We start from the raw sequence: 13440 nt of genomic DNA on the forward strand, positions 1-13440 counted from the left end.
AAGTCTCCATGGGAGATTTATTTCTTTATTGGGAGATTCTCATCTCAGGAGTAGATAAGTGGAGTGGAGTGTGACTGGGGAAATATTCACCAATCTCATCTATTCTTTACATAATTGATTTCCAAATGCAAAAACATTCAGAGCAGATATTTTTGAAGTGAAGCAAAACAAAACAAAAACATAACCACAAAACTCAATACCACAAGTTGTAAGTTAGATTCTAATGAAGTCTCTCAGGACCACGGCATTTAGAACTGCTTCCAAGGAACTCTCTGAAGTTGGGAATTCTTTACCTTTGAAAGAGCTACAGTTAGAAAAATCACCTTTATTCCAATACTCAACATTCAAGGAAATACTGTACGTAAGCTTGAGGAAAAAACATCAACAGTACTGAAAAGCACCATATGCATAGTACCAATAATACCAAATAGAGAATCCAGCAAGACATTGGAAATTAAATGGTCAATAAAATATAAGGATACACACACAGGTCCCTTTCTGGAAACAGACCAGCCATTGAGAGAGAGAGAGAGAGGGGGGGGGGAGATTTTTAATACAATCACTTAGAGAAAATTCTTGAAAATAAAATGTCAAATTCAGAGAGTGCCTTTTCACCCTAAGGTATTAATAATATGCAATACTAATAGCATCTCTCCCTCACATCCTAGGACATGACAACAATAGTAGGATTCTTCTCTCCTATCACTTTAGAAGAGGGCATCCTGTTTCTTTATTAAAATAAAACTAGACGCTTTTGATTTGCTGTTCTTATCTAAAATGCATGAGATATTTTTTTCTGTCAATGGGTTTGTAATTTCTGAGGCTAATTTTTGTGTATAAAGAGGGTGTATGTGTTATGTGCCATAGAGTCAGCCTGATTCCTGGTGACCCTATAAATGAGTAAGGTCCACAATGTCCTATCCTAGAATAAAAACCTCAAATTAACTTCAAATTAAAAAACATACAATAAAGATGAAGCTTGTGGGCATTACCCTAAGTAAAATAAGTCACACAGAGAAAAACAAAATTCTGTTTAAAGGCTAATTGTGTAAACACTTTGATATATAGTAAGATAAAATCTATTTTATAGGAGAAAATTCCTCTAAAGTAAAACTCTAGAGTCCAATCATTAGTATTTTTATAAAAGGTACAAGTAATCAAATAAGCTGGTGTGTTCTGTTTACCTAACTCATATTGACATTCCATTTAAGTGCTGACTAAAGAGGGAAGAGCTATTAGTCCAACCAAACTAAGGGTTCTGAACTGTAGTTCTGCATGTAGTTTTCTTTGTATTCAGAAGAACAGCTAATGACTCAAGTGTGACATATATGATGTATGTTGTGTATAAAGTCCTTAATAAATCAACATAACCCAACAAGAAATTAAATCTATCAAAAATTGATGTCTTTGACCAGTAAATATTGATTTATTAATAAATGATTTGATCCATAGTTTACATGCAGATCAATACAGGCAATACAGTTCAGCATAAACAGGAAGACAATCAGCCTTCATATATATTGACAAGTTTCCCAATGGTCTGTTAATATACAAAAGACTGGGACAAATTACTTATTTATATATACAAAACATGGTTATAAAGGCCAGCTGCAGGTATTTTTTTGGAAAGTGCATTTTAATAAGGTTCTATTCAGTTAGGGAACAAATGGGGAAGAAGTAGTTTGCACTACAGAGTTTTAGCGCAAGAGCTTTCTCTTTTTCTAACCACAAAATCAATCATTTGTCCAGACTGTGGGAGTCAGAGTTAGTTACTGAAAAGAGCTCCGTATATAAACAAGTCAATAACTCATTGTGTGTTATTGTCCAGCTGAAGAAGTCGGCTTTCAAAAAGCTGCCCCTGCTTCTCTCAGAATGAATGTCACTGTATTCAGGGACTGGGAGAGAGTCCTTTGTTTCTAGCCATTGCTGGCTGCCATTTATGTATGGGAACAGGAGGTGGCTGCTAGGAGTGTGGGGGAAGCCATTATTTGGAATGGTGGATGTCCAGGAAAAACTCTAAATTTTGTCAACATAAATAATTTGTGTCTGGAAATGCGTTAATATAGAATCAATAAAGAATGGCTACATACACAAAATATTTGGTAAAAGAATTAAGTAATAATGAGTCTGTGTCATTTATATTTTTGGTTTCTTACATATCAATGAAGATTAATCCAAAATATATAGGCAATGGTCAGAAAAGTTCAAATGTATAAAATCAAACTAATAAATAGGTAAATGTGTCAAATAAATGCTACCTGCCATAAATATTAAGAGTGATTCTTGGGACTCCCAAATGGGGTTTTCAAAGTGTGTGTGTGTGTGTGTGTGTGTGTGTGTGTGTGTGTGTGAGAGAGAGAGAGAGAGAGAATTTGTTTTAGGAATGATTTTATGTATTCAACACTTGTGATAAGTTAAAGAAATGTGAACTACTTTTGACTTAAAATTAGTTGAAATATCCTTTAGAATTTAACTGAACCTAAAATTCATAAGATATAAATATTACTATACTCTTATGCATTTGATCTTAACTATTTATTCAGAATCAAACCAGGGACTATAGAGAAACACCAGACCAAGATTCAAGGTTTATAATTAGACTGGGCAAATAAAAAATACATATTGATATGTTTAATAAATGGTCCTTATGGTGGAGCATGCTCTCTGAAATCTTTAAACACTATCGTAGCTTATACATATACTAGAGGCCCAGTGTGCATGAAATCGTGCACGGTTAGGGTCCCTAGGCCTAGCCTGGCCTCCATTGCATGGCCTCTGCCACCCTGCGACACTCCGTGACACTCACAGGCCCTCGACTGCTCTGCGAGGCTCCCCTCACCCATCAACTGCTCCGTGAAGCTTGCTGCTGCCCCGAAAAGCTCGCTGCTGGACGCTCCATGAAACTTCCCCCGCCCCGCCACTGCTCTGCGAGGCTACCCCCACCGTGACTGCTCCGTGAAACTCCCTTGCCCCCACAACTGCTTTGCTAGCCCAGGTGACTGCTCCGCTAAGCTCACGGCTGCCCTGTGAAGCAGCCCACTGCAGCTCAACAGTCCCAAGTCCCACCCCGCCGCCAGCTCCCCCTCATGGTGAGCAGCTCGGGGGCCAGGGGAGGTGGGGACCAAGAGGTGCTCCATGCACTTCATGTGACCGGTCACCCGTTCAGTCGTGACGGCACCTAGCTCTTAATGTATATTACGATATCAGAGAGGGGGAGAGAGAAAGAGAGGTAGAAACATCAACAATGAGAGAGAATCATTGATCAGCTGCCTCCTGCATGCCTCACACTGGGGATCAAGCCAGCAATTGGGCATATGCCCTGATTGGGAATCGAACTGTGACCTCCTGGTTCATAGGTCGAAGCTCAAACACTGAGCTACGCTGCCTGGACTAACTTAGCTCTTAATTAGATAAAAAGTTGAAGTTGGGCCTAAGCAGTTTGGCTCAGTGGATAGAGCGTTGGCCTGCGGACTCAAGAGTCCCAGGTTTGATTTTGGTCAAGGGCATGTACCTTGGTTGCGGGCACATCTCCAGTAGGGAGTGTGCAGGAGGCAGCTGATCGATGTTTCTCTCTCATCGATGTTTCTAACTCTCTCCCTTCCTCTCTGTAAAAAATCAGTAAAATATATTTTTTTTAAAAAAATGTTGAAGTTGTAGGGAAGAAGACAATTGGGAATGTAGAACTTAATCCAACTGATCCATCCCATTTCCCCTCACAAATTAGAAAACCACAGAATTAAATAATATAACATGCTTTCACAGGCAATAATTGTACAAGGCATTTTTCTAGGTACAAACAGATCAGTGGAGAAGTGCCATATGGTTGAGGAAATAATTAAAAACAATAGAAAATGATAATTTATGGCATGAGGTAGATCACAATTAGATGGAGGTAAAAACAATACAATCTATAAGTATAAAGAACAAAACTATTATTTGGATATGGAATGGTTAGAGATGGAAAGGCATAAATTATGGGTAGTATCAAGCTAAGAAAAGGAGAAGTGATACTATAGGTCAATATTATTAATAAATATTAATATTACTTACTAATTAATTACATGATGAAATTCATTCTAAATACAGTTAGTGAGGTGGCTTGACATGGCTTGGGGAAGGAGAGGAGAAAAGACAAGCTGAGCCTTGAAGGATAAGCAGAAAGGGCATAGCTGATCCAAGTGAGCCAGACTAAGGCACTGGTCTGATCACAAGGAATGTTTCATACTGGGAACAAGGACTAGATTGTTAGTGTGAACCTCCCATATCTAAATTTATTAATCTATTTTATTTTTAGCTTTTCAGGAAAGTATCTCTATATATAAAAAGCCAGCTACTGTAATGGCCATAAGGACCATTAGGGGGCGGGGCCTGCCCACCAGTCGCTATGATGCTCACTGTGGCCACTGAACTGGCCAATCAGGGGGTGGTGCCAGCGGCCAACCTCACAGCCCCTCCCCCCTGCCGGCCTGCCCCTGATCGGACTCTCCCACCCTGATCAAGAGCGGGTCAGCTGGCCAAACGTCCCCTCTCTTTGCCCCCCCCCCCACCAACCCCACCCCTGATAAGCCAGCCCCACCACAATAGGCCTGCAGCCCCTCCCCCTGGTCAGCTCACCCCTGATCAGACACCCCCACCCCAATAGGGGGCAGGGCTGGGTGGGCAACCTCCTGCAGCCCCAAGCCCCCAGCAGGCAATGCTCCCAATGGGCCCCCACCACCCTAATCAGCCTGCAGCCCTCCCTCTGGCCAGCCCCACCCCTGATCACCACCCCACTGCAGTAGGGGGCGGGGCGGCTGTCCAACTTCCCCCAGCCCCTCCCCCCAGCTGGCCCCACCCACTATGGGCCACCACCACCCTGATAGGCCCCTAGCCCCTCCCCCCAGCTGGCCCCACCCCTGATCACCCCCCCACCCCCACCCAGCTCCACCAGAGATCGGCCCCCCACCCTGATCAGGGGCAGGGCTGACTGGCCAACCACCCGTGGCCCCTCCCCCAGGCCACTGGCTCCCAATCGGCACCCCCAGCCTCATTTGGGGGTGGAGCCAGCCAGCTCACCACCCACAGCTCCTCCCCATGGCCAACCTGCCCCCAATCGGCCCCCCAACCCCAATTGGGGGTGGGGCCTGCTGTCCAATCACCCACAGCCCCTTCCCTCAGCTGGTGCACAAATCCTGTGCACCAGGCCTCTAGTTTAATAATAAAATTATTTGACTCAAAGTAGCCATAATCACAATAGCCAAAAGATGGAAGCAACCCAAATGTCCATCAACAAAAGAATGGATAAACAACATGTGGTATCTAGATATAGTGGAATATTATTCAGCCTTAAAGGAAGGAAATACTGACAAATGCTACAAAATGGATGAACCTTGAAAACATTATGCTAAGTGAAATAAGACATGCACAGAAGGACAAATATTTTGATTACACATATATGAAGTACCTAGAGTAATCAAATTCATAGAGATGGTGGTTGCCAGAAGCTAGGGGGAGAGGGGAGTGAGGTGTTAGTACTTAATGGGTACAGAGTTTCAGTTTGGGAAGATGAGAAGTCCTGATGGACAGTGGTAATGGTTGCACAGCAATGTGAATGTACTTAATGCCTCAGAACTATACACTTAATAATGGTTAAAAGGGAAATTTTAGGCTATGATATTTTACCATAATAAAAAATTAACCATAATGTATTTTTAATAAGAAAAATATTCATATTTATTTTTTAAAATCTCTCTTGAAAGAGTGCAGTAGAGCCTTTCAATTCACACAAATTAGACAAGAACATGAAATACTGAAAAATTTAATTATGAATGTTGTAAAGTATTATTTCCCTATTCAAATATGCACACAAACTGAAACAAGATAAACAGTGTCAATTTGTTTAAACTATGGTAAGACAACTTTGGATGCATAAAAATAGTTGGTAAATTGACTTGCAGTGATCACTTTGTTTCTATGTAAATACGCCCTTCCAAAGTATCTGAGATTACTCCAAAGCAGTTGCTTTCCTGAGTATTTTATGTATTCCTTCCCAGTATCATTTGCACAATTACTGGGGATTTATGCCAGTAATAATATTTACCTACTTCAAAGGCTATTAAGAAAATCAAGTGAGCCCTAACCGGTTTGGCTCAGTGGATAGAGCATCGGCCTGCGGACTGAAGGGTCCCAGGTTCGATTCCCATCAATGGCATGTACCTTGGTTGTGGGCACATCTCCAGTAGGGAGTGTGCAGGAGGCAGCTGATCGATGGTTCTAACTCTCTATCCCTCTCCCTTCCTTTCTGTAAAAAAATCAATAAAATATATATTTTTTAAAAAATCAAATGAGATTTTTAACCTGGAAAAATCACATCATAAACTACAAAACACCATGCAAATATTTTTATTATCAAAGAATTAATAAAGCAAAGGTCAACTTTTGCCCTGGTGCAATCCCAAACATCACATTTTCTAAAAACAAGTCTGAATTAGTAATTACCAAATGGTTGCTTTCCTCCAGCCAAACTTACTGCCAAAATATTCTTCATCTCTAATCCACATAGGGACAAAAAGCTACAGTGGTTTCCACTCTGGGATTTTTTTAAATTGATTTTTAGAGAGAGAGAGAGAGAGAGAGAGAGAGAGAGAGAGAGAGAGAGAGAGAGAGAAAATAAAAAGCATCCATTTGTCCTTCCACTCATTTATGCATTCATTGGTTAATTCTCGTATGTGCCCTGACTAGGGATTGAACTCACAACCTTGGTGTTTGGGGACAACATTCTAACCAACTGAAGGGTTCATCCTGGGATTTTTAAGTACAATTTCACAGGGTAAACACTTTCTGAAACTCTTTGGATATCTTCTCCCTGATCCAGCCAGATTTGCATTTATAGAGAATTCAGAGCAGGATGCTCCTAGCTCAATATGTCTACCATCTAGTATCAAAGAACTCCCATCTCCATTTCTCAATGCACTGTCTGTGCTTGGAATTCATTTCTGTGGGAGGTCATAGAGTCAAACACCATGACTGAGAAAGGAACGGTTATTCACAATGCAGGCAGTAAGTGTGAGCCTGGATTGCAAGGGCAATCAAATCTCATGCTTCAAGAAAGAAAATGATCATTTGCAAGGTCAGGAAGGAATTTCCTCTTCACTTTTAATAGGAAGTATCAGGCAATTTGAGGGATGAATTGTGGGGGAGGGGAAATTTATCTTGGTTCTAAAATACAAAGTATTCATGATACCCCTTCCACCAGAAAGATCAATGGATTAGCTACATAGGTGGCATGATCCTATGTGAAAAGTTGGTATCCCGTGTTTCCTATCATTTGATGTGATACACATTTAGCTCATTTCTACCATGTGCCTCGGCAATAACCCCAAGCAATTCTTTAGTGGACAGTCATAATAATAACATTTTATTTTCCTTAATTTATTAATTTCTGATGACTTTAATGCAGCAATGCTTAAGCAATTACTTTTACTCTCACCTTAGTTTTCATACAATTTGCATAGTTTTTATGATGCAAAACCTTTCAATATGTGATTATAAGCACTTAACCATTATGTAACAATTACCTTTGCTAATTAAATAAATAAACATATAAGGTCTCATGAATAAAGTTCCTAAGACTGATCACATATTTTTAAGTATATGTACTTAAATATATTTTTGGCTATGTTGAAACATTCTAATCAACACAAGACACATATTTAACATATCTTTAATATTTGTTTTTACTTTGATATCCATTACATATGAGATTGATAATTCATATTCAGAGCTTCCCAATTTATGATATTAATTGATTTGTTACAATTGTGCTTCCAACAAGCTTTTATCTTAGCACTTAAATCTAAACATACTACATAAATGTGGCATGCTTTAGCAATTGATACTGTATAATACTTCCAAGGAGCGTCACAGATGTCTTAATAATGCTAGAATAATAACCTGAATTATAATTGAGAATTTGTCCCCTTTGCCTTACAAAAATAACAGCTCTTAAAGGAGCACCCCTGATTTTCTAGAGGACTGTTCCGGCTGCTACTGCTGTTGTTTCTGAACCTGAGTTCGAAACTCAAGAGCAATGTCTGAGAAAATGTCAAATGTCAGTACCTGATTCTACCAGCAGGTGCTACTTGAACACCCAGGGTTATTCCCATCTCAGAATGACAGAAGGGTAAGTGAAGGGCATTCGTTGAACAGTAACAAATATCACTGCAAGTCTTTTTAAATATTTTTATTATAGAATTCAACATTGTTTAGATCAATATCAGTCCTGGATCCATTTCCTTACACTCCCAAATAAACATAGGATCGGCAATGCTAAAATGTAACTACATTTATTTCCAGTCCTGGCTGCATTTTTATTTCTGTGAAAGTTTGGTTATGAGTAAAAAGCACAGCTGCCATTGACCCTTACTGTTTCTAGGAATTCCTTATGTTTGTACACAGATTAGAAATGATGAGATTCTATTAAAATTCATTATAACATTGCAGGAATAAAAAAAATCCTTCCCTTTCTTAGCTATTAGCTTTTTTTTTTTTTTTTTTTTTTTTTTTTTTTTTTTTTTGCCATACTCAGCCTGACCCAGCCTGCGAAGCTGGAAGTTGGCAGCTGTGATTGCAGTACAGATTTCACACAGTGTAATTACTGCAGTGACACTAGGACTGAGAGGTACAAAGAAAAAAAAAAAAAGAGGCCCTACAGGTTATTAGCACTAAACACTGGGAGAAATCAAACGGGGAGTCAATGCGTAATTTCGAGGTCTATCAAGCCTCATCAGGAACAGCAGGGAGGAAAGTGCTTCACTTCATCATCTCACTCTCTGACTTTTGTTGAAAATTACAGTAATTAAAAAAGAGCTAAGTACTTCTCAGGCAAGGGGTCCTTTCTTTACCCATCACCTTTTAGTTGGCTGCTGATTCTCTGTGACCTTTTCCTTGGCTCGGTCTATCGCAGTCAACACGGATCTTTGTTGAATGGCTCTCTGAAACCTAATTACTATCTGCTGGGTGATGCGGTATTGATCAGAAAAGGTGGCACAGCAAAATAAGAGTACCAACACTGTGGCCCCGGCAATCGAAAAGTAATTCCAGCCCCATAGAAACGGCCCTTCCATCCCACTTATTAGAAGCAGCTGTGATGTTGCCAAATCAATACACCACACTGGATTGCTTCTTTGACTAAAAAGCAGTCTTTTTTTTTTTTTTTTAAGAAGTCATGTACAATCAACGGCCTCTGACTTCAAAGGACTTTGCCCTAATGCACTGTGTGAGTGAACACATTCTATGTTGGCAAACATCTTTAGTACCAGTAGTGGTGGTGATGGTGGTGGTGTTCTTTTGTTGTTGTTTTTTAAATCACTACTTTTATTTAGCTTCATAATGGAGTATCAGTGGGATGATCCATCCAGAAAACACCATTAGACATTATATCCCATCAGAAAAAAAAGTGCTCAAATACATTGGAAAGCATAAATTAATCTAAATGGAGCAGTTTAGTACTCAACTATTAACAACCCATTTATACAGAAAATACTAGTATGTGTTTTCTAAAAAACAAATTCATTAACCTCATGTTTTAGTACATATAATAAATAGATGAAAGTTGAGTTGGGATTAGTTGATTTTTTAGTACATAAAGAAACTGAGTGGTTTTATAGAGAAAAAAATATTTTTGAATATACTTTGTTTTTTTAAATAAAGAAAAACTGTCATTCTATTTGCATTGAAAGAAAAATAAATAAGCATTCAGTTTTCTTTAAATTCTAGCACTTAAAATTAGATATTTTGGTAACTGTACCTAAGGAAGAAGGTACAATTTGGGGTGATTTTCTTGGAGTTGTATCAATCCTTATAATATAATATAAAGACTTTTGCAGCCAGAAATGCATAATAGTCATTCAAAGCTGATGTCATATTAAAGCTAAGAAGACAGCTCAATTTACTTTATATGTCAGGCACCAATAGCTTGATAAATTAACATTTTATTGGGAAAAGATTTCACATCAATTATTTACTAAATTTATTAAAATTGAATTATATTTTCAAACTTCTAGTTCTCATATGATTCAAATACATCATATTTATTTAAAACTAGAGGCCCGATGCACAAAGATTCATGTAAGAATAGTCCTTCCTTCCCCTGGCTGTCGGCACCAGCTTCCCTCCAGCACCCAGGACCCGGGCCTTCACTCCAGCCACCGCCCTCCTGTAGCTCCCTCAACCCCCACACCCCCCTCATAACAGGCTTCCTGCCCAGCCCTGCCGCTCCACACCTGCATACGTGTGCTGCCCATAGGCCTGGATCGGCCAGGGCGGGGCAGAATGCCTGTGTCATGACCATGGCGATGACGCAAGCGCCCGGGCCCGGCCACCGCCATCTTTGTCACATCAATTTGCATATTCCCTCCTTATTGGCTGTGGGCACCACCATCTTTGTCATAGGGTGACAATTAATTTGCATATCCCATCTTTATTAGATAGGATGCTGGCCCCCAATGGAAACATTAACTGCATCAGAAGTCATAGCAATGACATAGTTAATGGTTTGTGTATTGTGGTTTCTTTCAAGATAATTACAGGAATTAAAAAAATCAAAACCATCAACAAATTTCCCAAAAATTTTACCTAGAATCATCATTCCAATTTTCTTTCTAAGAAGATGGTTCTATAAAACAATGTCATATAACACTAACACTGTAAGATTACGGGTATATTTTGTACTTTATCTGAGAAGTGGATTTCATTCATCTCTACATGTTTAAGGGAAATCATAAAAATTACACTGCATATAAAAATTACACAGCTATGAAAGCTTAGACATGGAGAAATCCAGCTACATCTATTACTTTTCAAATTTGCTCTACATCATAGCCTTCAACACCTGATTACATTTTGCTAAAGTTACCCTGCCAGCCGTAGGTCCAGAAAATGTTTGAATTTTCCATGTCTTGGCTTAAAAAACAGAGGTTCCCAAATTTCTTCAGTTCACAGAATCGTTGGTGAACAAACATTTAAAATATTCCATGAAGCCCTGTACATTTGCAGCAGCTCACTGAGGTGTTTTGATACACAGTTTGGGAACCAAACTTAAACCATTAATTTTTTAAAACAATATTTCACTTGGGATCTAAATGTATAGAACAAAGGCAATATTTCTTATTTTTGAGTTCCAAAATATAACAATTATGTATTATAGTACCAATCAATGTGTGTGTGTGTGTGTGTGTGTGTGTGGATGGGAGTTTATGAACACAGAAAATTGAGTGTCTTATATAAAAGTAAGATTCCGATTTTGCTTGTTTTTATTCCTTTATTTATTTTTTCCAACCTTGGATTCCATTGTTACAGTAATTCCAAAAGAGTTTGTATGCTTTTCTGGTATAATTTATATAGTTTAAATAATGTTCACAGACGCTCAATTAGCTTCTGCTGAGTTACGTACCTATTACAAAATATTTAAGATTTGCTCACAAATCTCTTGGAACAATAAAATAAGGTAAAAGAGAGCCTGAAATAGTAAAATGTATAAGACCTACACTAAAATGAAAGGTGCAAATAAGCATTGTTCACATATATGTTCATCTAACATGTTTTAGGAGATGTGGACACTTTTTTTTTAATTTAAATTCATTATTGTTTAAAGTATTACATAAGTCTCCTTTCCCCCCCACTGACCTCTCCTTGGCCGCTCCCACCCCCCAAGATGTGGACACTTTTAGGCATATAAAACATAACCCAAGACTTCAAATAATCAAACATCCATGGTCATGAGAATATTAATTGCTCTTATAGTCCATGAGCTTTTGGCTTTCCTATTTGTGAGCACCACTGTTTAATAACAAAATTAATTTTTTTTATTTTTACTTTAATCATTTTACTTTTTCTTTTGACTAATAAATGTGTTTTCAAATAACAAGGGTTTTTTAAATCTAGTCTTGCTTCCATCTGTAAATAATATAAAGTAAAATAATGTAGTAGATCACTATTGTTATGTGAGAATGGAATGGTTGGCCCAAAGAAACTAAGAAAAAGAAACTTTCTGAGGAAAACAGTTTGTCAACAAATCCTATAAATAAGTCTCACCTTTATTCGTGATAATTAAGTTATTAAGTAAGTACAGGGTGGGGCAAAATAGATTTACAGTTGTGAGTACATGGAACACAGAATTTATTCTTATATTATTATTTATTAATTATTGTATTATTTTCCATATGAACAACTATAAGCCTACTTTTGCCCCACCGTATAAATGTGTTAAAAAAGCAAATGTGTGTGCTATTGTTTCCCCCATGTCTCACTCCTCTGCCAGATTGAAAGTTCAATGAGAGTAGAAACCACGTTTGTCTTGTTCACTGTGAAAGATGCCTGAGACATAGTATGTGCTTAATGCATGTTTTTTAATAAAGTATAAAACAAATAGGAATGGGAGAAAGGGAAAGAGAGGGACAAAGGAACAAAGGGAGGAAGGAGAGAGAGGAGTACAGAATTATGGTTGGTCTCTGTGACTTTTTCACTAACAGAGCCCTACGCATTGTGCCTGGTTGAAACAGTGAATTACCCATTCTCATTTGCAAACAGGCATGGCCAATGATATATAAATACAAAATGTGGAACTTCCAAGAAAACTCTTTATGCCCTACCACACTATCTCCTTCTCAATTCTTGGAATACACATGATGACTAGGGGCCCAGTAGCTGTCCTTGGGCCATTAGAGGAAAGCCAGAGACTCTCAGAGACTTCAATCTGATGTCCTGGAGCTTTGGAACTAATGCCGGCAACTGTCTCCCACCAGACTTCTCATCTAATGATTTAGCCACAGTTAAGTAGGTTGTCTGTGATATTGCAGTCAAATCTAACACTAATTAATACAGTCTCTGAAATGCATGTCATGAATTTCTGTAAGTGGAACTATTATGCAACTATATTTCACTCCACTAGTGGTGAGAAGAGGATTGGAAAAGAGACGTAAATTTATCGAAGCATAAATTTAGGAAAAATCATTTGATGTCCAAGCAAACACATCAACAGAAAATAACTCTTACCACAAGGCAATATCATATTTTAAAATCACCAAAAAATCATTAGCTTAAATGTTGACTTGTTGAAAGTGAAAAGTTAGCTTTTCAGTAAACATTATGCTTTCATACTCAAACATCACTCTAAAAAAATTTAATAAGCCTTTCATTTGTCATGGATTTGCCACTTAATTACCTAGATTCTTCTTCTTTTCTCATCTTTTAGATTTTGTCACTGGGCAAGACTTTGTGAAAATTCTCAGATTACAACCTTCCTTCCTAAATCCAGAAAAAACTCCCTAGGCTAGGCTTCAATCTTCTAATCCATAATTACTATAATTGCTTTCTAAATTGTCTTTCCAACTACCCTTTCTTATCCATCTATCTCATCTCACCTCATCTCATCTCAAACCCTTCCATTTCATTATGTCATTT

This window comes from Myotis myotis, unplaced genomic scaffold (genome assembly GCF_014108235.1).
Source record: "Myotis myotis isolate mMyoMyo1 unplaced genomic scaffold, mMyoMyo1.p scaffold_m19_p_10, whole genome shotgun sequence".
NCBI lineage: Eukaryota > Metazoa > Chordata > Mammalia > Chiroptera > Vespertilionidae > Myotis > Myotis myotis.